At 43.7% G+C, this 25,755-nt stretch overlaps 1 long non-coding RNA gene across 2 annotated transcripts in view; it reads left to right on the forward strand.

Moving 5' to 3' along the window:
* The window catches only part of LOC310826316, a 66,112-nt gene extending 41,478 nt beyond the window's left edge, over window positions 1-24,634 (forward strand). For both annotated transcript variants that reach the window (XR_014555733.1, XR_014555734.1), the window contains exons 2-4: window positions 15,188-15,279; window positions 16,728-16,816; window positions 23,379-24,634. This is a non-coding gene — a long non-coding RNA (uncharacterized lncRNA). The remainder of the gene's footprint in view (window positions 1-15,187; window positions 15,280-16,727; window positions 16,817-23,378) is intronic.
* The last annotated feature ends 1,121 nt before the right edge of the window (window positions 24,635-25,755 follow it).

The raw sequence follows: 25,755 nt of genomic DNA on the forward strand, positions 1-25,755 counted from the left end.
TTGTAAATCAGTGTAGCTGCTGAATCTGCAAGAGACCAAATAGTCCCAGCCTGGCCCACGGTCCTGTCCCCCACCCCCACCCCACGTCCAACACACAAGGCTGATTCTGAGGTGCAGTATAGCTTCTGCTGTTGAGGCTGGAAGGCGCTCCACAAAAATGACTGGTAGAAGTCAACAATTGGTGATTTCAGCCCATCGGAAAAGGAACAGGAGACTTGGGAGTGACCAATGGCACACTGGGATTTGGGCATGGATAAGCCTCATGAAGTTTCAACTTTTACAAATGGTCAGTTTGAGCACTTCAATTGCACTCATATTAAGGCTGTGTTGACCACTTTAAAAATCAACCAGCAGTCTTTCAACTGATGAACAAACTAATGTTTGTGCCCCCTTCTCTGCATTTTTCTAGTTCAGAATATCCCCAATATGTTCCTGCATCAATTTAGTTCCCATGGCAGCACGTCACCAAGCTATCAACACTCTTTTATCAAGTACAGGTATTGCCTCAAGGCAACCCACGCAGAGAGCCCTACTCTCAAGAACCTGATAGGAAATGGATAACATTTTTGCAATTTCTACCACCAACCCTAGCATGTGTTGTTGTTGTTGTTTAGTCGTTTAGTCGTGTCCGACTCTTCGTGACCCCATGGACCAGAGCACGCCAGGCACTTCTGTCTTCCACTGCCTCCCGCAGTTTGGTCAGACTCATGTTTGTAGCTTCGAAGACACTGTCCAACCATCTCGTCCTCTGTCGTCCCCTTCTCCGTGTGCCCTCCATCTTTCCCAACATCAGGGTCTTTTCCAGGGAGTCTTCTCTTTTCATGAGGTGGCCAAAGTATTGGAGCCTCAGCTTCACGATCTGTCCTTCCAGTGAGCACTCAGGGCTGATTTCCTTAAGAATGGAAACCATAGCATGTGGGAATGTAAAAAACAAACAAAAAAAACCCTCATGGGCTTCAGGGTGCAGGAGCAGTCTGCCAACTCTGTCCAAGGTTGCTGTGGTTTAAAGGACAAAGTCAAACCCTGTCATCTTGGGGTTACTCCAGACAACCTGTTTAATCACAATTCACCCTGTTTTGTTGGTACAAAGCTTATGCAGAAGTTAGACTATGGACACTTCCAGATTACCTGTTTCTGTTTGCAGGGAGATTAAACCATGATGGCTATTCAATGAGCATTCATGCTGATTTGTTCATGGGTTGCCTATGCAACAATATCCCCGTCACCTTCCTTATCTCAAAAAGTCCAATCTTTTGAGGAAGCTGGTTTGTTGTGCAAGACCTCCCCAATCAACTATAAGTGTGCAACCTGCATTTTCTGGCATGCGGCCAAATCCCACCAGAGAATAGCCACAGTCTGGGAGCGTCCTATATCTCGTCTTTGAAGACCATTCGTCCTGCTTTGCTTGTACAAAGCTGCTGTGATGGTTAGATTACCGTATTTTTCGCTCTATAACACGCACCCGACCATAACACGCATGTAGTTTTTAGAGGAGGAAAATCCGTAGGCATGCCACCCGTAGGCATTCCCTCCATAACACGCACAGACATTTCCCCTTACTTTCTAAGAGGAAAAAAGTGAGTGTTATGGTGCAAAAAATACGGTATATCTGGTCTATACTGAGCATTATTCTAATTCATTTGTGGGGAGGTTATTCAACAGTGAGTGTTCATCTTGATTTGCTGGTGTGGTGTTTACACATCTTCCTGTTAATCCTTCACCCACCCTGCACTTTTCAGGGCTTCCTCCCATCACATTTCTAACCACAAATGGTCCATTCTGTTTTTTAAGAACTGTGGATTTGAAGCACCAAGGTAACCGAGTGCTTTGATAAACTTTAACTGCACAAATCTAAAGTTCTGGAGTGAGCTTGAATCCCTGTTCTGTTACTTGCCACCTGCTATATCATTAGTCAAAAATCATCTGAATTGTGGCAAGAACAGCAGAGAGCACGCAAGAGAGTGGCTCAGAATAATGTACCTGGGACCCTTTGCCAGAATCGGTGGTTTCAGATATCCACTGTCTTAACACCTTCCAACAATTGCAACTGAAAAACAGGTATTCCTCCTTTCATTTAATGGATCTCTCAGGCACGGAGTAAACTGGGCTTCATAATTTTCATCCTTTGCAAATAAGTAATGGCTAGCAGTTAATAATAACACAGTGGTGTGAAACATACCTTAGGAAACCCGAAACTGGCAAGAGCTTGACTCCAAAACTCAGCCCAGTTTTTTCCAAGAAGTTTATTATTATGGTCTGCAAACTGGAGCCAATTGTCGGCAAGGTCTCCAGCAAAATTGCTCTCAGAAAGGGCGGTGCCCTGCAGAGTCTGCTCATTTCTGGTGGAAAACATGGCAAGGAGAATGTTTTCAGTGGAGAGACTCCCATTTGAGCTTGAAACCCAATGTCAACTCAGGGAATTTGAACCCACAGAAAGCAAGCTCAGGAAACTGGCTCCACCATAATCCCTGAAAAAGAAAACTGCTGAGTGTCGCTCAGTTCCAGTTTGTCAAATGTCCTTGTTTTCCATCTACCTTCCTAAGTAGTTATGAAACATAAACTTTAATTATAACTGACCAATTTGAATAAATAATGCCATGAACATTTTAGCATTTTCGAGGTGAAGGGCCTTGCTGGACCCTCACATACATTTATCTATTTATTTCTTGTTTTCTTGTTTGCATTTATATCCCACCTCTCTCCTCAAGGAGCTTGAGGTACATGGTAATACTCCTCATCATTTAACTACCACAACAACCCTATGAGGTAGGTTAGGCTGCGAGTGACTGGCCTACAAGGTCACCAAGTGAGCTTCACGGCTGATTTGAACCCTACCCCTAGGCCCAAGTCCAACACTCCAACCGCTGTACCACACAGGCTGTCTGCAGCAATCTCAGCATCTTTCCTACAGTCCTGGAACTGAACATCAAATTACCCGGCAACCGTAGGGCAGGTCCAAATGAGAGGCCCTCTGCTGGGTAAATGAGTCCCTCATTCTCATGACGGGCACCTGCTACAAAGCTCCTAATGGGTTAAGAGAGCAAGAGTCATTTTTCTTTTCCTTTGTAAACCACCCTCTTTTCTTCAAAGACAATATAGGGCTACGGCTGATTATGTTTCTTGAGGCGAACCGTATCTGCTCTTGCATGAAAGCAGCAAACAGGCCTGTGCATGCAGTGAAGCCATATGCCTGAGTGGCATCTTGGCCTTTCTGAGGAGACAAAGTTAGCACGTAGGCCCTCTGTTTGCCACACGTCAGACTTTGCATAGCATTGTGTGGCTTTTTTGTTGCTTTGACTAAGCTCTGACCTGCTGACGGCAGGCTTGCCAAACACGCTCTGGGGGAGCAAGGCCGTCTTGGCAGGGTGGGATGTTTTGCTAATTCTGTACATGCGCACAGACCGTTCCCCAAAGCGGGCATTCTTGCATAACAACACATTGCAAGCAGACTTGGTGCCAGCTCGCCCAGTTGGTTCTTCTAATAAAAGATCCAAAGGCTAAGAGCATAAGAAGAGTCTTGCTGGATCAGGCTAATGGTCCATCTCGTCCAGGAACCTGTACTCAAAGTGGCCAACCAGAGGCCCATGAGGAGCCCACAAGCAGGACCAGAATGCAACAGTACTTTTCCTCACTTACGATTCCCAGCAACTGGTATCCAGAGGCATTAGGCCTTTTGGCAGCAAAGGTAAAACAAATAAGATAAGGATCCCCGTTTTGAAATGACCAGGAAACAGCTTTAAACCCTCAGTCAGCCATGAAACTCACTGGGTGCCCTCAGGGAAGTCGTCTGCCTCAGTCTGACTGACCTCAGATTCTAGTGAGGCAGAAGCTGTGCTCTGGGTTCCTTGGAGAAATGATAGAACAGATACACCCATAAATAGTCCTGTCATGAGGCAAGACCATCCAGCAGGCAAAACTATGAAGGGCAGAACCAATTTCACACACACACACAAACCCAAAGGCAAATTCCCTATGAAGAAAACTCTGTGATTTCTTTGCAAACATGCCCCAGTTTGGGGACTTTTGCTCTCCCAATATGCAAAGAAATTTCTTATTCAGGGGGAAAGGAAGCGCTGGGCTGGAATGCTCCCACCCACCTCCATTCAGCATTTTTTGGAGTTAGTTAGTGGGTGGGCAGATGGGGATGAATTTCAAGCATAGGGGCAAAACTGATCAATGGTCCTCCTGGTGCCTTGTGGCCAACACACACAGAGAGAGGGGGGGCTGTTACATTGTTCTGGGCATTCTGGGGAGAATTTTGTTCAAGGTAAATTATTTTGTTGCTTAACCACCATTTTAATGTCCTTGCCGCTATCTAACTATTTTGGAACTGTTTTTCAGTTTGGAAACTCATGGGGAAATGCATGGAAAAGTGTGGGACGAATGACTGATTAATGGGGAAGGCGTGTAAACACTCTTTGAGCAAATTGGGATGAATGCTCATTGTTATATAACTGCCCCATAAACCAATAAGAACAAATGTTCAATATAAACAGGGCATAGTTTAACTCCTGCATAAACATTTTACAAGCAGATCAGGATGAATGTGAAATGAACAGGTCATCTGTAACTGCCCTGAGAAGTGGGCTAATATACAGAGAGATGTGTTTGTGTGTTTCTGTTTGTGTGTCAAATAAATATTCTAAACAAACAAATATCATATGCATTTGAAGTAGCATCATGAACTAATATGATATTAATGAAATCCTATGTAGAAATCTTTATTCTTTCTCCCAGCCACAAATGCTTATACTACAAGCTTATTATGGCTATGGTCTTTATTGAGATTTAATTCTGATTTGTGTGTGCAGAAGCATTCTTCCTGATTTGCTTGTGGGCTATTTGTTTGTCTTCCCATTCATTCCACACCTTTTGTTGTGTTTATTCATCACTTTCTTAACCGCAAAATTATGTTGTTGGTTGTTGTTGTTTTGTTGTTGTTGTTGTAATTTAAAGCATTTTTTGTACTAGGGTTGCACAGCACTTTAATTGTGGAAACTTAAATTCCCTGGTACGTGCCTGAATACCTCCTGGAAAACATCGAGAGTCTGGAGGAGTCCCTTCAGTGTGAACATATCTGTGCAGGAAGCGGCATCCAAGACCCCAGAGATGAAAGCTGAATTAGAACATTCCTGCTGTCAAATTGTGGGCAACGATAAAGGGATCAAAAGTTCCACTGGTTACGCACAGGAATAGGATGTATTAGACCATGGGTAGGCAAACTAAGGCCCAATTGCCTTCTAAATCCAGCCCGCGGACCATCCGGGAATCAGCATGTTTTTACATGAGTAGAATGTGTCATGTAAAAACATGCTGATTCCCGGACAGTCTGCGGGCTGGATTTAGAAGGCAATTGGGCTGGATCCGAATGTGTCCTTTTATTTAAAATGCGTCTCTGGGTTATTTGTGGGGCATAGGAATTCATTCAAAAAAAATTTCAAAATACAGTCAGGCCCCCCACAAGGTCTGAGGGACAGTGGACCGGCCCCCTGCTGAAAAAGTTTGCTGACTCTTGTATTAGACAAACTGTAGATTCTTCACAGCAGTTTAAATGTGAAACAAGAAGAGTAGATGAAGGAACACTGGGAAGTTCAGGGGCAGCTGGAGACCACTCACTTGAGATTAACAAACCCTCAAATATATCAAGACCCCATGCCAGGCTTTTCTGACTTCTTTTGAGCAAGTTGTGCCAGAGGCTCCAGGACAAATGGGCTCCACTCGCTTTTGCTGATGATTATTTTGATGTCAGTGATTGTGATATGAGTTTGTTGTGGTGCAGTGGTTAAGGTGCTGGACCAGGGTTCTAATCTCCACCATGCCATGAAGCTCACTGGGTAATCTAGGGACAATCAGAGTACCCTAAGCTAACACACTCACAGCGTTGTCTTGAGGATAAAAAGAGGAGAGGGGAAACCGCATCCCCTATGCTGAGCTGCTTGGACAAAATGTAGGGCATTATGGACCATTTTTATTCTCTGATTCTTGGGGGGCTCTTTGAGTCATAACAGTGGAATGAAAATACCTTGTGAAAGAAAGTGAAAGGCAAGGCAAATATAAGAATTTCTTTCTCGGGCTCTAATGAGAGAAGCCAATAGTTATGATTAGACAAGAAATTAGATGGGGAAATTTTGGACCTCCCTGGGTTTTTTTAGGCTCTTCTGTAAGTTGGTTCATAAACTAGCAATTCTCAATGCCGTCTTCCTTTGCCAGTATGAGCTGGGTCTTTGGCAACTTGGCTTTGGGTTTTGTTGGCGTTACATAATGGGCCTTTTAAACTTCTCTGAGTACACCAGCAAATATCTGCCAGTGTTAACCAAGAAAAATAAATGAAATAGCTACTCAAACTGAAGTATGCACAAGTTAGCTAATGTACAAAGTATTCTTCATCTACGGTCAAATGTGCCATTTAGCATCCAAAAAGGAGAAGATGGGGCATGGTCAGTAACTATATAGTCATGGTGCAACTGCATAGTAATTTTGTGTTCCTCCAGAGTTAAACAGCTTGGTAATTATATTCGATGGTTCCCAAAATATCATTTAACACGTGTCCTGGTTTGTAAGCCTAAAATAATTAGGAGTTTGCTTGGTGATTACATGGTACTTACCACATATATGTTCTGCCAATGCATGATCGTTATATACCCTGTTATTAAATGATCACCAATTTCGCAGGTCATAGAAAGGATTTCTAAACATATCCCTCCTTCTCATATCTATTGAGGCTTCATTGGAAAACCAGCGCACTCCTTCTCAGGGTGGTTTTTCTAAAGGGAAACTTCGGAGATTCCAGGTTCTTTAGGTGATCTCCAAGCAGGCTTGCTCTCCGGGAGACATCTTGGGCTTTGAATTGTAAAGGGAGAAAGGTTTCAAAGGGCTGTCCCAATTTCCAGCCGGTTTACTCTCAAGTAATCAAATTCTGTAGGGTTTATTTCCAAGAAAGAAGAGTACACTTACTAGGCAGTAAATTCTATGGAACTTAGAGGGAATTTGACCATTTCATTTCTCATTTTTCCTGTTCAGTTCTCTACATTTCCTCAGCAATCTGAGATGATAGATAGATAGATGATAGATGATAGATAGATGATAGATGATAGATAGATAGATAGATAGATAGATAGATAGATAGATAGATAGATAGATAGATACCGGTAGATGATAGATGATAGATAGATAGATAGATAGATAGATAGATAGATGATAGATAGATAGATAGATAGATAGATAGATAGATGATAGATAGATAGATAGATAGATAGATAGATAGATAGATAGATATAGATAGATGATAGATAGATGATAGATGATAGATAGATAGATGATAGATAGATAGATAGATAGATAGATAGATAGATAGATAGATAGATAGATAGATGATAGAGATAGATAGATAGATAGATAGATAGATAGATAGATAGATAGATATAATTTCTCTGCATTTGGGTGCAAATGTGTACTAATACAGTATACACTTTCTTTGTGTGCCATTTTGACAAATATGCACATTTTGGTCAAATCCCCTGCACAATGCATTTTGCATGTTATTTTGCACAATATACAGTGGTACCTTGGATTACATACGCTTCAGGTTACAGATGCTTCAGGTTACAGACTCCGCTAACCCAGAAATAGTACCTCGGGTTAAGAACTTTGCTTCAGGATGAGTACAGAAATCGTGCTCCGGCGGCGCGGCAGCAACAGGCGGCCCCATTAACTAAAGTGGTGCTTCAGGTTAAGAACAGTTTCAGGTTAAGAACGGACCTCCGGAACGAATTAAGTACTTAACCCGAGGTACCACTGTATGCACACTTTCTACTAAATTGTGCATTTGTATACACATCACCTGATTTAGCTTTTCCTAAAGCAGTGTACACCAGAGTAGGTTCAGTTGACTAGAAAATTTAGGACATATTTCTAAATAGTTGTGTGCCATGATCCCAGTCATAGACATGTCCGCCTCACCTGCTGACTTCCAAGGAGTATACGTGTATGGAGGGCTGTAGCACCTGTGGAAAAGGTGCCCAGTTCCTGGCGTTGCCAAGTAGACCTGTGTAGTGGACAATACTGAGTTAGATGGAACAATGGTTTGAATGACCATAAAGCAGCTTCCCTATAATAGCACATTCCTCTGAGTAGAGAATGCTGGAGAGCCTGTGTTACTCCTATGCAATGAGCTTTCCAAACAAGGGGAGGGTTTTGCTTTGCTTTTTTACAGAGAAACGGATGGCAATGTGGAGTGAATCTGATACCACAGATGTTGGTCCTTCCTTTGCCCATCAGCTTATTTCCTACTCAGCAGGTGCATTTTTTGAATGGCTAGCTGGGAGGGGGGCAGGGGCTCAACCACAGAAGATATGCCAAGCCACAACAGACAGACCACATGTTGTGGCTTGCATTCTTTCTCCAGTAATGATCATGATTGCCTTCTTTGAAAGCCGCATATTTTCATTAGTCCCGACTTTGAGGGAAACCACCTTTTTCCAGTTATTTCTCAGTTGGATAGATCGCTTTGGGCTCTTGCCTTTTTAGGGACATTAAGGAAGCTGATTAATCTTCCTTATTTATCCCATTAAGGCAGGCACAGGGGCTGCGTTAGCCATTATGCTGAGTAAGCGGCAGCTCAGGACTCCAGCCAAATTAAAATGCCTTTTGTGGCATTTTGTTCTCCAGACATTTTTCCAAATGGGAGAGCAGTTTTCCTCCTTTTCACCGTGATTCTAAGCAGGCTTATTGAGAGGTAAAGGTTGCAGCCCACTGGGTGTTACTCAGAGTAGATCCACTGAAATTAATCCGCCTACTTTGAGTAGGACTACTGTTGGATAGAAGCCTAAGTTTGGCTGAGCACCGGTGAGACTTAGAGTAGAACACTGTGTGTGTCTTATTCCAATGGGTTCTTACTCCCAATTAGGAATGGAAGGACTAGTCAACTTCAGTTTTATCAATCTCTCATTTTTCCAGTCTTAAATCCTGCTCTCTACATTCCTGTAGGACAAGTGGTGCAGCACTAAAACAGTTAGCACATTTGCAAAGCTAAGCAGGGTCCTGCAAATATAGTTTGGTTGGAGAACTACATTGCAAAAATTGAATGAGAATGAATGGCTATGTTTCAGTTGTCATAATTGTTTTGGAAAGTGCAGATTTCGGAGGCTCTGCTTTAAATTAGCACCAAAACTAATTTCTCCCCCATTGCTATTCCCCATGCAGGTAGAATTGTAACCTTGACTGTCCAGTACAGGGGTCAGCAAACTTTTTCAGCAGGGGGCCGGTCCACTGTTCCTCAGACCTTGTGGGGGGCTGGACTATATTTGGGGGGGGGGATGAATGAATTCCTATGCCCCACAAATAACCCAGAGATGCATTTTAAATAAAAGGATACATTCTACTCATGTAAAAACACACTGATTCCAGGACCATCCGCGGGCTGGATTTAGAAGGCGATTGGGCCAGATCAGGGCCCCGGGCCTTAGTTTGCCTACCCATAGTCTAGTAAATGTGCTCAGGACTGTATCTCAAAATTCCCTAATGGAAAAAGTGCCTGAGCCTTTGACACTGACCAGTCAATGTACACTTGAACCTCTCTCATTCCTGTATCTTCCAGTTGGGGTATAGCATACCAGTTGAATTTCTGCCTGGCAGGCTGCTGCTATTCAGAGCAATATATTTTCTGTAACATTTGTGTGTGAGTGACCCAGGAGAAATCACCACAGAAGTTGCAACCTGAGGTGATTATTCCAACACCCAGCAACTTTGAACCACATCTGCATAGCAGATCACAGCTACAACAACATTTTTCTGGCTCCGTTCTGTACTGTGCTGCAGAGAGAACTCCCACTTAGTCAATTCCATAACCTCACTGGAAACTGGAGGTGTGACCAGACATCCCTTATGGTCCTCTGAGGAGGAGAAATGAAGACGGTTCAACATCTGCTCCTCAGTGGAGGAACCAGAATGGCTCAAGTGTGCAATTCAGCCCATCTAGCTGACCCAGAAACAAAATCGCATGTCAGCATTTGCAATATTGTAAATCACAGTTAACAGCTTGAAATAGTGTAAGAGATACTAAACACAAAGATCGGTCTATAGCTAAGTGATCCTCAGGATACCTGTTGATACTCTGCTATTCATTTTTCTGGCAGGGGCAGACGGCGGACAGCTTTCATCACCAAAAAGTAAAGTTTCTGGAATACTGTTATCTCAGCATTTTTTAAATAACATGCATACACGCAGACACATGCCCACAGATGGATTTTTTTTAAAAAAACAACAACACCATTGTAAGTAGTCAGCCAAGCGTTTAATAAATGTGGCAATTGTAGATTTCCACAGGTGCACAGCAGACATCAGTGGCTGATGATCCCTCTATTCCTATTTCGAATTGCTTGAGGTTACCCCCCTGCTCATGTAATCCCCAATCATAGAACTGTAGAATTGCAAGGGACCTTGTGGGTCATCTAGTCCAACCCCCTGCAATGCAGGAATCTCAACTCAAGGATCCGTGACAGGTGATCCTGTGAGGTGGGTTTGGCTGAGAGGCAGTGACTGGCCCCAAGGTCACCCAGTGAGCTTCATGTCTGAGTTGGGATTTGAATCCTGGTCTCCCAGGTCCCAATGCATCCCCCTACCCTTACCCTGTCAACTGCCTGCTGCATAAAACTACGATGCAGAACCTGTGGTCCTCTGTATGTAATTGGACACCAACTCCCATCAGCCCAACCGGCATGGTGAATGGTCAGGGATGATGGAAGTTGTAGTCTAACACATGGAAGGATATAGACTCCCCGCTCAGGCTGTAGGATATAAATGCAATCAGTTGTCTTCTGAACCAAAGAACTGCAAAGGTTGGGGTCTTCTCTTCATGTGAATCACATCTGTTAGATACTTAAGAAGAGGCTATAACCCTTGCTCCACTGGAGGTGCCTTTGCTGAACCCAAAATTATTTTAGCACGCCTTTTGAGGAGCAGGGGCATTGCGTGTTCAGACCCAGAAACCTCCCCCCTAAATAAATTCACACTTGACTCAAATTTTGGTTTGGCTTTTTTGGCAGAATTTAGGCCACAACTTTATTGATTACAGAAGGTGACTGGTTGCATAGGCTCTGGTTCGACAAGCTCCCTGCCATGTAGGTAGCGCTGACCCAGGATTCCAGCATAGGTCAGCCAAGGGTGAACACCTGGATAAGCGGAAAGCCAGGACAGGCTAACTCCGCCACCCAAATATCCCCCTGGACTCAGGCACGGGCACAACCACCTCTCAGGGGTTGACCAAACCATCGAGTCCCTGGATTCCTTTAACAGAATACCCTTCACATAGGGATGGCGAGAGTGTTCTCCCATCCCTATCACCTGAACCAGAGCCTATCTGCAACCTTACAAGTTGTGACAATTTGCTATGTGGCAGGCAAAACCCAAATGGCAACAGCCAATCAGCCAAGTGGGGAAAATGCCTGCCGTGCCCCTGTCCCAACGACAGGCGACACACGACGGCATAGCAAGGTCAAGCGCAACAAGCCCTAAAAGTACGGAGAGGTGGGCAGGTGTTCCAAATGCACACACTGAAAGAGGAAGCTCTGGGTCACGTGCATGGGCATAAATAGGTCCCTCGAACCATTTGGACTGTGTCCCATTGGCCAGATTGTACCCAACTTTGAGGGACCCACCAGTTGGGTGTTGTGGCTGACCAGTCGTACCCACCCACAACACAGGGTCTCGGTTTTCCAGGTCTTACCGCAATACATGCCCTCTTTAAGTGAGGACCCAATTTGCAAAAACTGGAGTGAGCATGTTAGAGAACAGCTAAGGATTCTCCACACACACACACACACACACACACACTCCCCCAGCAAAGCTGCATGCAGATTCTAGTGTGTGTGAAAGCTGACAGCATAGTAATCTAGCTGGGAGGTCTCATTTGCATTTCTAATCATGTGTGCTGCTAAGTAGGTCCCAGGGGTGTTCAGGAGTTTCCCACACGGAAGTAGTCTTAGGATTACAGCCACTCTTTCTCAAAGACTCACCTCTGGGTGGCTAGTGCTCTTTGTTCTGGTCTGTGCATGTACTATTGCTAGTGAACTAAACCACCCACATACCAGATCGGCTGCAATAGATAGCCCATTGGGGAGGGGACGACTTAATGACCCACCCACCCGCTCGCTCTCTGACGACACCTTTGGGGTCAGCAGAATCCTTTCTCTGGGTCTGAGGGCAGGTGCAAGAACACGGGGTGGTCTTTTTACCACCCCCTGGCCACACAGAGTTAATATAGCTAGATTACATTCAGGAGATAGCATAGGGGGCGGAGTAATGGGCTTGGCAGGAAGAGATCCATACTGCTTGATCGTAATGAAGCTCAGTGGGTGGCCTTAAGCAAATCCATAAGGCTCTGCTTAAACCTGCCTGAGAGCGCCTATAGATTGTGAAACTACCACAGAGATTGTATCATTAGCTTGCATTACCATTATATGGAGATATATCAGGAGATGAGATTTGGGATTAATAAAACCAACACATGCTATCCCATAGAGCTGTTATTAATATCCTATCCAATGAGGGAGGCAACACTGTCTGTATCAATCAATCAATCAATCAATCAATCAATCAATCAATGGCCACATTGTTAAGTATACTGCTATTGAAAAGTTGCAGTTAGTGAACTTGCTGTTTGACTAGGAAAAACTCAGAGAAAGGGACAGATCTCTCTCTCTCTCTCTCTCTCTCTCTCTCTCACACACACACACACACACACATACACACACACACACACACACACACATCATTTCTGGAAACTCTAATATAATATTCATGGTTCGATCACATCCCAGGAAAGTCAGGTTACTCTGTTGCAGTTGATGGCGAGGGTCTTGCACAACAAGCCTGCTTCCCCAGATGATCAGACTTTTTGTAATAATGACAACAAAAGTGAAAGGCAGTGGAAAGCATGGTGAAAGCACTTAGTGATGACACAGTCTAGTCTAACTTCGCAGCAAACAAATCAGAATAAATATGTTCATTATATAGCCAACATCACCCTACTTGCCCTACAAACAAATAAGGATGAATGCTCAATAAACAGGCCATCTTGAAGTGACTATAGTCTAACCTCCTTGTCATCTTAGTGCAAGCAAATCAGGATGAATGCAAAATAAATCATGGAGTTGGAAGAGACCTCAACAGTCTGCTCAAAACGCCTGCTGATGAGGGGAATCCTCTCCTACAGTATCCATGATTAAGTGATCAAAAATCTCTAATGAAGGAGAGTCTACCACCTTCTGGAGCAGTCTGTCTTGACTGCTGAACAGCTCATACCCACCATGTAATGCTAGGAATATACTGCATTGATGTTTCTGAAGCTACAGTCCTATACACTCTTTCCTGGGTCAGATCCCATTAAATTCACTTAGACACACATGCATAGGAAGACGTTAAGTTAAATATATTCCTTTGTTTGATGTCAGCCTGCTTTGGATGAAGCTGCTTCTATTTCTAATGGCTCTGGCTGTGCACAGCCACTGTTTGCTGTCCCAGGTGGAAGAAAACACCCAGATGTGTATTGTCCTGCTCTTTTGCTTGACCTTCCTGAATTACAATGCCCCAGGGCTAGTTCACAGCCAAGTCTTCCTATAAGTATCCAGCCAAGTTTCTTGTTAACTGGTCTTGACTCATGGAGCTAATGAAAGCAGCACCTCTCCTGTAAGCAAGCAGAGTGGGTTGGGATTTCTAACCCAGAAACCACTGAGTCCTGCTATTGCTCTCCTGTAGCCTATAAAGCTGCTTGCTTCTTGGGTCACTCAGCAAGCGATCGTATTAGGTTACTTAATCCAGAAAAAAATACACGTGATTGTGGGATGTTACCACCAACCAGGGGCAGCCAATGCAGTGGTCTTCAGGTGTTGGATTACAGCTCCCTGACCATTGACCATGCTGGCTGGAGCTGATGTGTTCAACAACATCTGCAATCTGCTCCATTGGCTCTTCTTGCCAGAGGCATTCTACAGACGGTGCAGTCAGGCCCGCAGAGCACAGCACAGGCCGTAGTTCTTACATGCATCTATAGATCATGTCATTGCTGTACAATGTATGGCTCGCAGTTGAGTTTTGATCTACATCTGCATGTGGGTTACCGCTGTGGGTTTTAGCCTGTGATGGCTCGTTCTTATGGGCAAGTCACCGCTTGAAGCCGAGCAACAAATTTGCACATTTGACTCAGCCCCAAACATGAAATACACCTTGTGTGCACGTCTCTTGCACAAGTCCCATTCATTTCAATAGTGCATGCACCAAGGAACCTCTCCATAGATTGTGTCCAGATTCATTTGTCCAAAGGGCAGCACAAGGCCTCCCAAGACATTTTGTTGCCTGAGGCAAAAGAAAAGATGGTGTAGCACCCACCAATCCCAGATACAGAAGCTGCTTGGACTGGCCATTGGCTCTTACCTCAGTGCTGGTGATGGAACAGTATCCTCTGCTGCACCTGAGGAAGTAGGCTAGCTTAATAATAATAATAATAATAATAATAATAATAATAATAATGCTGCAGTAATATTGCTGTTGTTGATGATAATACTTTTTTATTCTTACAACTTTGTTAACCCCTCTGGGAACATAAATTTATGTTGAAGGTGTGTGATATAAATTTTGTAAGTAAGCAATAAACAACACCTCAGCCGCAAGTCCATTCCACATTCTTGTGACAGTACAGTATGTCTCTCCTGGGGAACAGTTACAAGGAGAGGGGAGAGCATTGTGGCTCATTATGGTCCCTCATGTCTTTTGAACCTCTTCAAGTCCTGGCAAGTGGCATCAGAGACTGACTCAGAGCTTTGTACTTTGTTCCAGGACAGTGTTTATTCTTTCTGGCCCTAAGCATCCCAGAACATGAAAGGACTGAAAGAGAGGCGTGGGGTGTTTCTGCCAAGCTTTGAAAGAATTAATGCAGCAGGCCCAATAGCCACCTGAAAACCGCAATGGGAGACGTCTTCGGCTTTGCTCAGGAAACAGGATTTGTTTCTACAGAATTCACGAGTGTCTTACATGGACTGGAAGCAGAACATGCAGTTTCCATATCACCTGTGCACATATTACTTGCACACATGTCCAGCTGTGGGGAACTCTATGGGGAGACTCTTGAGACTCAATATGAGACCACACAAGTAGAGTTACCACTGAGTTGAGTTTTGTTTTGTTTTTAATGCAGGATGCAACCATGAAGATGGCCATTCATCCAGCTGCACTGGAAGGAGAAATAAAACAGCGAGGCCCCCTTAATGGACTGAGCTGGCAGAAGGGGTGGGGCAGAAATTCAGCTCAGTTTAAAGGTATACTTACTTAATTCACACTTTATGAAACAATATGAAGACCAAAACACACCCATTGTTTGGATTCTCCAAATTCTGAACTCCAGTCGAGTAATGTGTACAAAAAATGCATTTATGAGGGTAAAACATGCATGCAAATCTATCGATCGGTGAAAATAACACCAAAAATGCATTCTATCAGAGAAAAATGCTTGCATAAAAATGCATATGTTTTGAGAAATCCAAACTAAAACGCTGGTGAATTTTCATGAGGACTTAAAAACAAATCATGAACTGATGGGGTTGGAAAAATGATACCCTGAGAGAAACTGAAATGGACAGATTTGCCCATCGCCAGCTGAGCCCAAACAAACTTTGGCTTCTCCACTCTCAGAACTGTCTCCTCAGGGGTGATTCCACTTGGTAACAAATATGATGTCGGGATGAATGGCATCCCAATTGTCTGATCTTCCTCTTCCTGAACACTTCCTTTTATGCCATGCCTCTTCCATTGTAAGCCATTCTTTTAACTTGTACACCACCTGCCCTAGACCCACATTCCTTCCAATAGGAGATCAACCCATCTGGGAACTGCAGTTTTCTTGTCATGGCAAAGTGAGAGATATTCCCAGCTGTGGCTCAACTCAGCGCACCCAGAGTTCGTCTCCGGTTTTCATAATCCACTTCCTGCTTCCATAACACCGTGAACAGCTTTCTTCCTTTATGGGAGATGGGAACAGGAGACCTTACATAACCTTGATGAGGGAAACAACTAGCCCGGTTCCCTTGCCATAGCAATTGTTTTCAAGTTGATAATCCAGGAAATACACGTCTTCTCTATTTACTCAGAAAAGAATTAATGGCCCTCGGTTTTTTTGATGGCATCCTCCCACACCTCACTGTTGCAACGGAAAGCAGACACAACCAGGCTGCTAGAGTACTTAGGCAGCGCTCTATGACTTAAGCACTGTGTGCCATGCGCGATGGTTGCTAATGAGACCTAATAATTCTCTCATTGTTATTCTAACACGGTGCAGCAGGACAAGTGAGTCTGTAAACAGAGATCCAACAAAAATAAAACCATTATAATCACAGCCTGGGTTGTAAATCACAGGCTAGGGTGTTCTGCTGTGGTTTGACTCCAAGCCAGGGAATAGTCAAATAATCAAACTGCAGATGGTAGGGCAGCAAATCGACTTACATTTAAACAGTGGCAAGGCTCCAAACGACAGGCGGAAAAATGCTTTGCACGATACAGGAATTCTCCCACCTCCCCACTTCTTGTTAACTAGGTCTATAAAATAACCAGACATGTTAACCAATAATAGTGTTATTCCTTGCAAGTGCGTGTGCCAACCCAGGTTCACGGGCTCGGCCGATCCTGTTACAAGCACCGCTAAAGAGCTGCCATACTAATAATAATTAACATTTCATTTCCAGGCAAATGAAAGGGTTTCTTCCCTCCACCCTCTGGAAAGATGAATACCTGGTGTGAGGAACATCCAGGTGGTTTGGCAGTTTTACAAAAGGTATAGGCAGAATTCCAGCTTTGCCACGTTGTTTGTTTGTTTGTTTGTTTGTTTGTTTTTGGATGTATATCCCACCCGCCCTCCCGAAGGAGCCCATGGTGGCAAACGGATGCATAATTTTAAAACAGAGCAAAGCAAAAACATTATAAAACACTTAAAACATTCTAAGAACAATTACAGCGAAAAACATATTAAAGCAGTCTCAGTTAAAAACATCCTAAAAGCAGTCAACAGTGATTCTGGGGTTGCCAGAAACAGTCACCAAATGTCTGGGTAGGCAGGGTTTTTTTCCACACTTCTCTGGAACGTTAATAGTGATGGAGACAGGCACATTCCACTAGGGAAGGCATCACATCTGGAGAGCTATCACTGAAAAGGCCCTGTGACAGGTGAATGCCAACCTGGAAAAACAATATTAGAATGCACAGTAGTTTTTTAAACCTCTAAAAGTTTAAAAAGATACTGCTTGTATTTGGATTTCCATGATTTACACCATGGTTGCCAGGGCGACACAGGAATTGACCCTCACAAAATGGGTGGTAGCTGAACTGGACCTAGGATTGCTTTAAAGACATTTTTCTTTAAGAGTTCTCTACCTTTGTAATAACAGTTTAGCATAATTTAGAGCCCTTCTCTGATTTGGAACACTAGTCAGTGTTCTTTCTTAGAAGCTGGTAATTTGTGGAGCTGTCCAAAGGTCACATAAGGCTGTTGGAGTAGACCAGGGGTCACCAACCTTTGGGGGCTTCTGGGCACCTTTGCAAACTGGAGGAGCAACAACCATACACACTCACTCTCCTCTCCCCCTGCCTCCTACTAGCAATCGGGTTTGGGGGAAAACCCTTCTGTTGTGATGAACCTAAAAGGAACAGCAGCAGAACCATGGCAAGGGCAAAGCTGTTCAGACACACCAGAAAGAGCAAACCTGGTGGTCCTACTAGTGCATCTGTACAGCACCAATTTAACTGCTGAAATTTCCAGGTACTCTGCAGCAATGCTAGCATCAAGAAGGTGGTACCACCCAACCCTGCTATGCTGCTATTGCTCTCTGGTCCAGTGTTCAAAATTAGCCAGGTGCTGTCATTTTGTACTTGGCTTTCAACCGCTTGTGACCACGTGAAGATGCCTGGGTGCCAGGATGGTACCTGACATCTTCCTCATCTGGGGATCCTTGGATCTTGACTGTTTCCCCACACTAGCAACACACCCTGTAGAATTCTATTGGTTATATTTTATCTGCGCAATCGGAATGAATTTCTGGAACCAAATGGCTTTTTCTGTGCAGCTGGAGCAGGAGTGAAAGCAGGCACCATTAAGAAAAAGAGGTCGGAACAGGACAATATATATGGGGACTGTCCCTGGATCAAGTGACTTTTCTTCTTTAGGTTCTCAAAACTCCTAACCTAGCTCAAGGTTGTCATCTGAACTAGCCAGATGTCTAATGGAGAATCAATCACAACCATCATTTGAGAAAGAAGTCTTTAGAGCCATCATGCCCCAAAAGGGCAACTAGATACAGTGGTACCTCGGGTTACAGACGCTTCAGGTTACAGACTCCGCTAATCCAGAAATAGTACCTCGGGTTAAGAACTTTGCTTCAGGATGAGAACAGAAATGGCGCAGTGGCAGTGGGAGGCCCCATTGGCTAAAGTGGTACCTCAGGTTAAAAACAGTTTCAGGTTAAGAACGGATCTCCAGAACAAATTAAGTTCTTAACCTGAGGTACCACTGTATTCCATTTTGGCAAATGTAACCTTGGTTTAAAGAGCCATTTGGGGCCTAGCTTATTTATCTGAGTTTCTAAAACTGCTCCAGTCATAGTCTAACACTCCAGCCGCTACACCACATTGACACACGTTAAAAGTACTTGGACCTCTTGCATTGCACCTGAGACTAAATTCCTTCCTTTGGAGACTGAGAAGCTTACAGCCCTGAAACAATGGTTGAGGTCTAGAATCCCAGAAACTTAAGCTGGAGCTGTTCGGATAGATCCTGTATGGGGAAACAGCAGGTCTCACTTCAACAACAAAAGCAACCTTGCCGCCGTGTGGCAGATCCATGGGTTGGGATAACCAGGCAGGATGTTGAATTGCACAGGGACCTTCTTAGAGCTCAGCACAGATGTTCATCAAGAATACCAGTTTGGAATCTCAAAGAGAGAAGATGGTGCTTGCTGCTTCTTTAGAATCAGGAACAAATTTGGAGTGTGTTTGGATATACCAGAAGCTTTTGCTGCTGCACATTGCAGACCCTCCAAGTGTCCCTATTTTCCAGGCACGTCCCTGATTTAGAGAAGTCGTCCTAGTTTCTGATTTGATCCCAGAATGTCCCACTTTTCCTTAGGATGTCCCTATTTTCATTGGAGAAATGCTGGAGGGTATGGAGTTATCTGACCCCCAAGTTGTGTGAAGAGAATCCTGTATAGGCAGTGGCGTAGCATGGGTTGTCAGCACCCGGGGCAAGGCAAGTAATTTGCGCCCCTAACCCGTGGATTTGCGCCCCCCAACCCTAACCCCCAGATGTTGCCCTGGTGCGGCCGGGCCCCCCTGCACCCCCCATGCTACGCCACTGTGTATAGGGAAGTTTGTTTAATGTTTTATTGTGTTTTTATATATGTTAGAAGCTGCTGAGAGTGACTGGGGCAACCCAGTGAGATGTGTGAGGTATAAATAGTAAAATTATCATTATGGAATGGGACGTCCCTATTTTCATCAGAGAAATGTTGGAGGGTATGACATTGATGACATTAGTATGGATATTTCCTCCTTCAGGGAAAAGTACGTTTCTGTTTATTTCTCTGCAAATCAAAGGTAAATGAAATGGATGGATTGTCTTGGCTCTGTTGAGCATGCCTCTCCAAACTGTCATGTAAGGTGATAGGGGAGCTGTGGAACACAGGAATCAAACACATACATGCTTAGAACTGCCATAAAGGAATCTCTTTAAACATTTTATACCTTCACTCCCTTCCCCACCTCTCCCCAGCTCCCAGCAATATTTAGAGGCTTCCTGTCAGTCAATTTGTGGTTTAAAAGGAAGCAACCCCCCACCCCAGTCATTCAGCAAGCAAACATCATGTAAACACTTTCCCTTAAAGCTTTGACTAGTAAAAGCCTGAGGACCATACCAGCAATTTCTTCATTTTTGTTTAAAAGAGAGACAGAGAGAAACTTGTGTTTTTGATTTAGAGAAGCCAATGTAAAAATACACACACACAAAAATACCAACTCTCAGATTGAGCTGCAAATTATAATTCTTCAAACATGTTCTAAACAAAATAATCATTTTGCTAAAAAGCCAACGTTTTTGCTGAAATCCTGAAGAACTGATGTTAATTGTGTCACAACCTGTTTCTGGAAAGAGGAGCTGATAATAGGAAGGAAGGAAGGAAGGAAGGAAGGAAGGAAGGAAGGAAGGAAGGAAGGAAGGAAGATAAGAAAGAAAGAAAGAAAGAAAGAAAGAAAGAAAGAAAGAAAGAAAGAAAGAAAGAAAGAAAGAATCAGTCTATTTATTTACCCAGCCTTCATCGACACAGACACTGAGGTATAAATAAAAAGAAAGGAATTACACCACATTCAATTTTAGCAAGTAGAGGGGTATGGTGTCTACTGGCTCATCAGTTACAATTTGATCCATATGCTCACACTTAGTTAACCTTATGGGGTTGTCCAGATTTGAATATGGGCAGGGGCAGAGTTTCTTGTGGAAGAAATTGGTGGAACATGGGATATATACATTGTAAAAAGCATGTAAAAAGTAAATTACATTGAGAAAATTTGCTTGCAAAAATGTGAGCAAAGGAATCTTCCTTGGATTTCAGATCAGATGGAGAAGGTAAAAAAAAAAAAATCTTATCACTTGATAGTACGATACTGATACCTGAATTACCAAGTGGTAATCAGAATATTAGCAGAGACATCACCTTGCCTTGCCAACAAAGGTCCGTATAGTTAAAGCTATGGTTTTCCCAGTAGTGATGTATGGAAGTGAGAGCTGTACCATAAAGAAGGCTGATTGCCAAATAATTGATGCTTTTGAATTATGATGCTGGAGGAGACTCTTGAGAGTCCCATAGACTGCAAGAAGATCAAACCTATCTATTCTGAAGGAAATCAGCCCTGAGTGCTCACTGGAAGGACAGATCGTGAAGCTGAGACTCCAATACTTTGGCCACCTCATGAGAAGAGAAGACTCCCTGGAAAAGACCCTGATGTTGGGCAAGATGGAGGGCACAAGGAGAAGGGGACGACAGAGGACGAGATGGTTGGACAGTGTTCTCGAAGCTACCAGCATGAGTTTGACCAAACTGCGGGAGACAGTGGAAGACAGGAGTGCCTGGCGTGCTCTGGTCCATGGGGTCACGAAGAGTCGGACATGACTAAACGACTAAACAACAACAACAATCAGAATATTGTGGTAAATTACCACTTGGTAAATCCATTCTGCCAGAATCCAAGGCCATCAGGGGTTTAGGGAAGCACTTCTAGTTCATTCACTGGGCAGCCTTGATGCCTGGCATCTATTCCACCCCCACCCCCATGAAGCACTGGGCACTCCTGCCCCAAGTGCGGAAGCTGCTGTCTGGACAAGTCCTTATTCCTGCTTCCTTTAAGAGGGACATTATGTTCCATACAAGATGGTAAACTCCCCGAGTTATTTAAAAACAAAAAAAACCTCTCCAATATAACATTAGACGGAAGCAAACTTTACACGGGAAAGCATCGATTCTAAATTATTACACTGGCTTGTACACTTCCAGTATTTCCTCTCTGCTGGATTGAAACTGACACATGTTCTCCAGACTTGTTGTTTTTTTTAAGAACACCATTCTTTCAGCCTTAGATTTACGGTAAATCAGTGTTGCTCAGAGGAAACTAGCAGAGAAACCTCTGTTTCCTTTGATGCATTCCTAAGTCTCTTACTTGGAGAACAAAATTGGTCCGGTATGTGATTCAAGCCAGCTTCCTCTGGTTGCCAGCCAAAAGATAAAAGCAGCACAACCTTGCATCGTGGAGATGTTGTGCTTTATGTTACAAGATGAAGTCCATTTTTCTTGCTGCCCTGTGTACAGTCATTAGATCAAAATTAATTGGAATCTCTTATCAGGCACAAAAGTGAGGAAGAATCTCTGGCTTCCCCGTTTCTGTTCTGTGGTGCCAAATCAAAGAGCATCAATGAGCTATTGGACCTGGAAAGTCTTCGGGCCACTCTTTTTCTCTCAGCCTATCCTACTGTCAGGGACACGGGTGGCGCTGTAGGTTAAACCACAGAGCCTAGGACTTGCCGATCAGAAGGTCGGTGGTTCGAATCCCTGTGACGGGGTGAGCTCCCTTTGCTCGGTCCCTGCTCCTGCCAACCTAGCAGTTCGAAAGCACAAAGTGCAAGTAGATAAATAGGTACCGCTCCGGCGGGAAGATAAACGGCTTTTCCGTGCGCTGCTCTGTTTCTCCAGAAGCGGCTTAGTCATGCTGGCCACATGACCCGGAAGCTGTACGCCGGCTCCCTCAGCCAATAAAGCGAGATGAGCGCCACAACCCCAGAGTCGGTCACGACTGGACCTAACGGTCAGGGGTCCCTTTACCTTTACTATCCTACTGTCAGAAGGAATCTGTGTGTAGGACGCACATGTGGTGAACCACTGAACTGCAGGTGGCAGCTTTCTCAGTGGTTCCTGGTTTGTTTCCAGGCCCAATCCAGGTTTCATTTTATTTATATCCCACATTTTTAATGACTGCAATAGTAGCAAATGATACAAATTAGACCATGGCAATAAAATCTAAAACCATCCAATAAAACGTACCGGTAAGTGGTTTTGATCTCCAGAGCCAGTTTTGAAATATTAGACTAAGCTGTCTGGTCTGATCTGGTCTGGTCTGGTCTGGTCTTGGAGCCCACTAGGCAAGGCTGGTCTTCTTCCAGCACCAAGGATACCTCCTAGTGAGCCGCTTGCTCTGACAAAGGTTGGAAGTGAACAGATTACCTTTGAGCTTTTGTCACCTCTCCTACATTCTGCCCCTTTTGGAGAACTACGGTAGTCTCTTAAAGTATTGGCCTGAAGACAAGCATTATCAAGCATCCAAGACAGGGAAATCTAGACATAATTGCTGAGGATCCATCTTATTATTGCCATTTCCCTCCAATTGTTAAAATTGCATGGTTGATTTCAAACAAATGACTTCAGGGCTGCACCTAAGCAACTAGAAATTATGCCTTGGCCACAGAACAAATGTCAGTAACCCAAACCTACAAGAGAATAGAAGCTGACTGGTTCTGTGTATTGACAACTTCCATGTATAATGATGTGGGTTTGGCTTCTAAAACAAGTTAACCACTGCAACATGGTCTTCTGACAATACAAGAGATAGTTCAGAAAAAGTATATTTTAGGCACGTTCATTAAGTAGATAGCAAAAAGAGAGAGGAGGGAGGCCTGCTGCATCAGACTTAAGAGATTTATTGTGGCAAATGTTTCTGCGGCTTTCGTCTAGGAAGGTTGATGCCGCTATAAATCTGATAAATCTTTACAGTAACACAATATTTTTTTCCTGTGTTTGTTGTAATAGACTAACTCGGCTACATTTCTGGAATTCGTTGATTAAGTACATACTTACTCAGCAAGTGCAAGAAGGAAAGAATCTCAGTTATGGTGCCATGTCTTCTGTTAATCTCCCATGCGGAAGGCCTTCAATCTTCTGCTGCCATTGCAATTACAGATGAGTATGTTTTCTGAATATGATTTAGCTCCGTAACTTAGGCTGAAATGCCAGCCCACATATCTGTGAGTAGACCTTGTTGAATTCAGTGGGATTTGCTTCTACGCAGACATGGTTAGGACTGCAGTCATATGCACATCCAAACATTCTCAGTAATTAGTGTGCTTCTCCTTAAGCCAGCAGACTTAAGGAAGGAACAACATTGCAGAGGCAGAGAAGGTGAAGTCATGTTGCATCTGCTAGCATGGCATTGCAACTTACCCATTATGTCTGATGATGAATGTACAGTGGTACCTCGGGTTACATACGCTTCAGGTTACAGACTCTGCTAACCCAGAAATAGTGCTTCAGGTTAAGAACTTTGCTTCAGGCTGAGAACAGAAATTGTGCTCCGGCGGTGCGGCGGCAGCGGGAGGCCCCATTAGCTAAAGTGGTTCTTCAGGTTAAGAAGAGTTTCAGGTTAAGAACAGACCTTCGGAATGAATTAAGTACTTAACCCGAGGTACCACTGTATACAGCATTATTTGAGTTTTCTCTTTTTTAATTTTTTATTTTTTTTATTGGTTTTAATATAAGCAAGAATAAACAGTAGTAGTTATCCCTTTCTGCAACATCCTTGTTAAGAAAAAGAAACATTTCTCCCAAGGTGGGCATGCATAGCGAGTGGATGCCAGTTCTCTGTGTCATCAATAGAAAAGGATGTGAATGGATCCTAAATTTCAATAACATTGTCCGATTCCTGGGTGTTATTTAACACCTTTATGTGTTTAGTCAATTTCTCCATCAGGGCTGTCGTCCAGACCTTTTGCCTCCTCTGTGTGAGATGAAGATGGTCCAAACTTTTCCCATTCTGTGGAGCTGTATGGCCACTACCAGTAGGAATGTTATGAGTCCTTTATGCTGTAAGTCAGGGGTAGGCAACCTAAGGCCCAGGGGCTGGATGCGGCCCAATCGCCTTCTAAATCCGGCCCGCGGACGGTCCAGAAATCAGCGTGTTTTTACATAAGGAGAATGTGTCCTTTTATTTAAAATGTATCTCTGGGTTCTTTGTAGGGCCTGCCTGGTGTTTTTACATGAGTAGAATGTGTGCTTTTATTTAAAATGCATCTCTGGGTTATTTTTAAAAAAATCGAAATATAGTCCGTCCCACCACATGGTCTGAGGGACAGTGGACTGGCCCAAGGCTGAAAACAGTTGCTGACCCCTGCTGAAAATCATAGAATCTTAGGGTTGGAAGGGACCAAAGGGTCATCTAGTCAGCCCCCTGCAACACAGATATCTCAGCTAAAGCATCCATGACAGACGACCATCTAACCTCTGCTTAAAAACCTCCAAGAAAGGAGAGCCCACAACCTCCTGAGGGAGACAGTTCCACTGTCAAACAGCTCTTACTGTCTGAAAGTTTTTCCATACGTTTAGTCAGAATCTCCTTCTTGTCCTCATGGGAAATGTTCAACTGTGGTGAGCTTTGAACTGTTAGTTGTATTATAAGACTTATATTATATTCTAAATATTATATTCCAAAATTCCTCTATTATATCCCAAGTCCACTACATATGATACATAGTATCCCCTCCAACAGAGAAGAGAGGAGTCTGAATTGATCCGGCTACATCCCAGAGATGTAAGGTGCCATTTTAGGCAACAAGTTAACGATACTTTCTTGATTTTTAATTGATGAATCAATTTTTCTCAATCAGGTTAGTGGATGTAACCAGCAATTCCGAATGTGATATATATTTAATACTAAACTTCTAAAACTTAAAAGAAGAAAACGGCGTGTGACCATTTTACTCCAAGAATAGCTGGAAATAAGTGCTGCATTCGTTTATGTATTTCAGATGCCCCACAGGCGCAGGAAATATGGTACCTGATGAGGAAGAGAAAGCTCATCAGCACCAGCACAGGAGCACCAGCAGCAAAGCAAACTACAAGAGGCCAGCCATGGATAACTGAATGAGAGCAGCGCCTCAGCTGCATTCACTGACAGGCATTGAAGGAAAGGAAGAGGTCACAAAGCTCAGCAGGGGGCAGATGGTGTGAATGAGGGAATAGGAAATTTAGAAAAGTTTGCCAGAATCTAAAAGGTGAGGGGGCTAAGCAGCGAGATTTGGGAACCCCAGGTTCGGGGCAGGTGGAAGGGCACACATGCATATAAATACGTTTTTTGTTCGAGATACCAAAACACTAATGAGTGCCTCTACTCTAGGAAGCCACATTTGAAAAC

The sequence above is a fragment of the Podarcis gaigeae genome (assembly GCF_964106915.1).
Source record: "Podarcis gaigeae genome assembly, chromosome: 10".
In the NCBI taxonomy this organism is placed as follows: Eukaryota; Metazoa; Chordata; class Lepidosauria; order Squamata; family Lacertidae; genus Podarcis; species Podarcis gaigeae.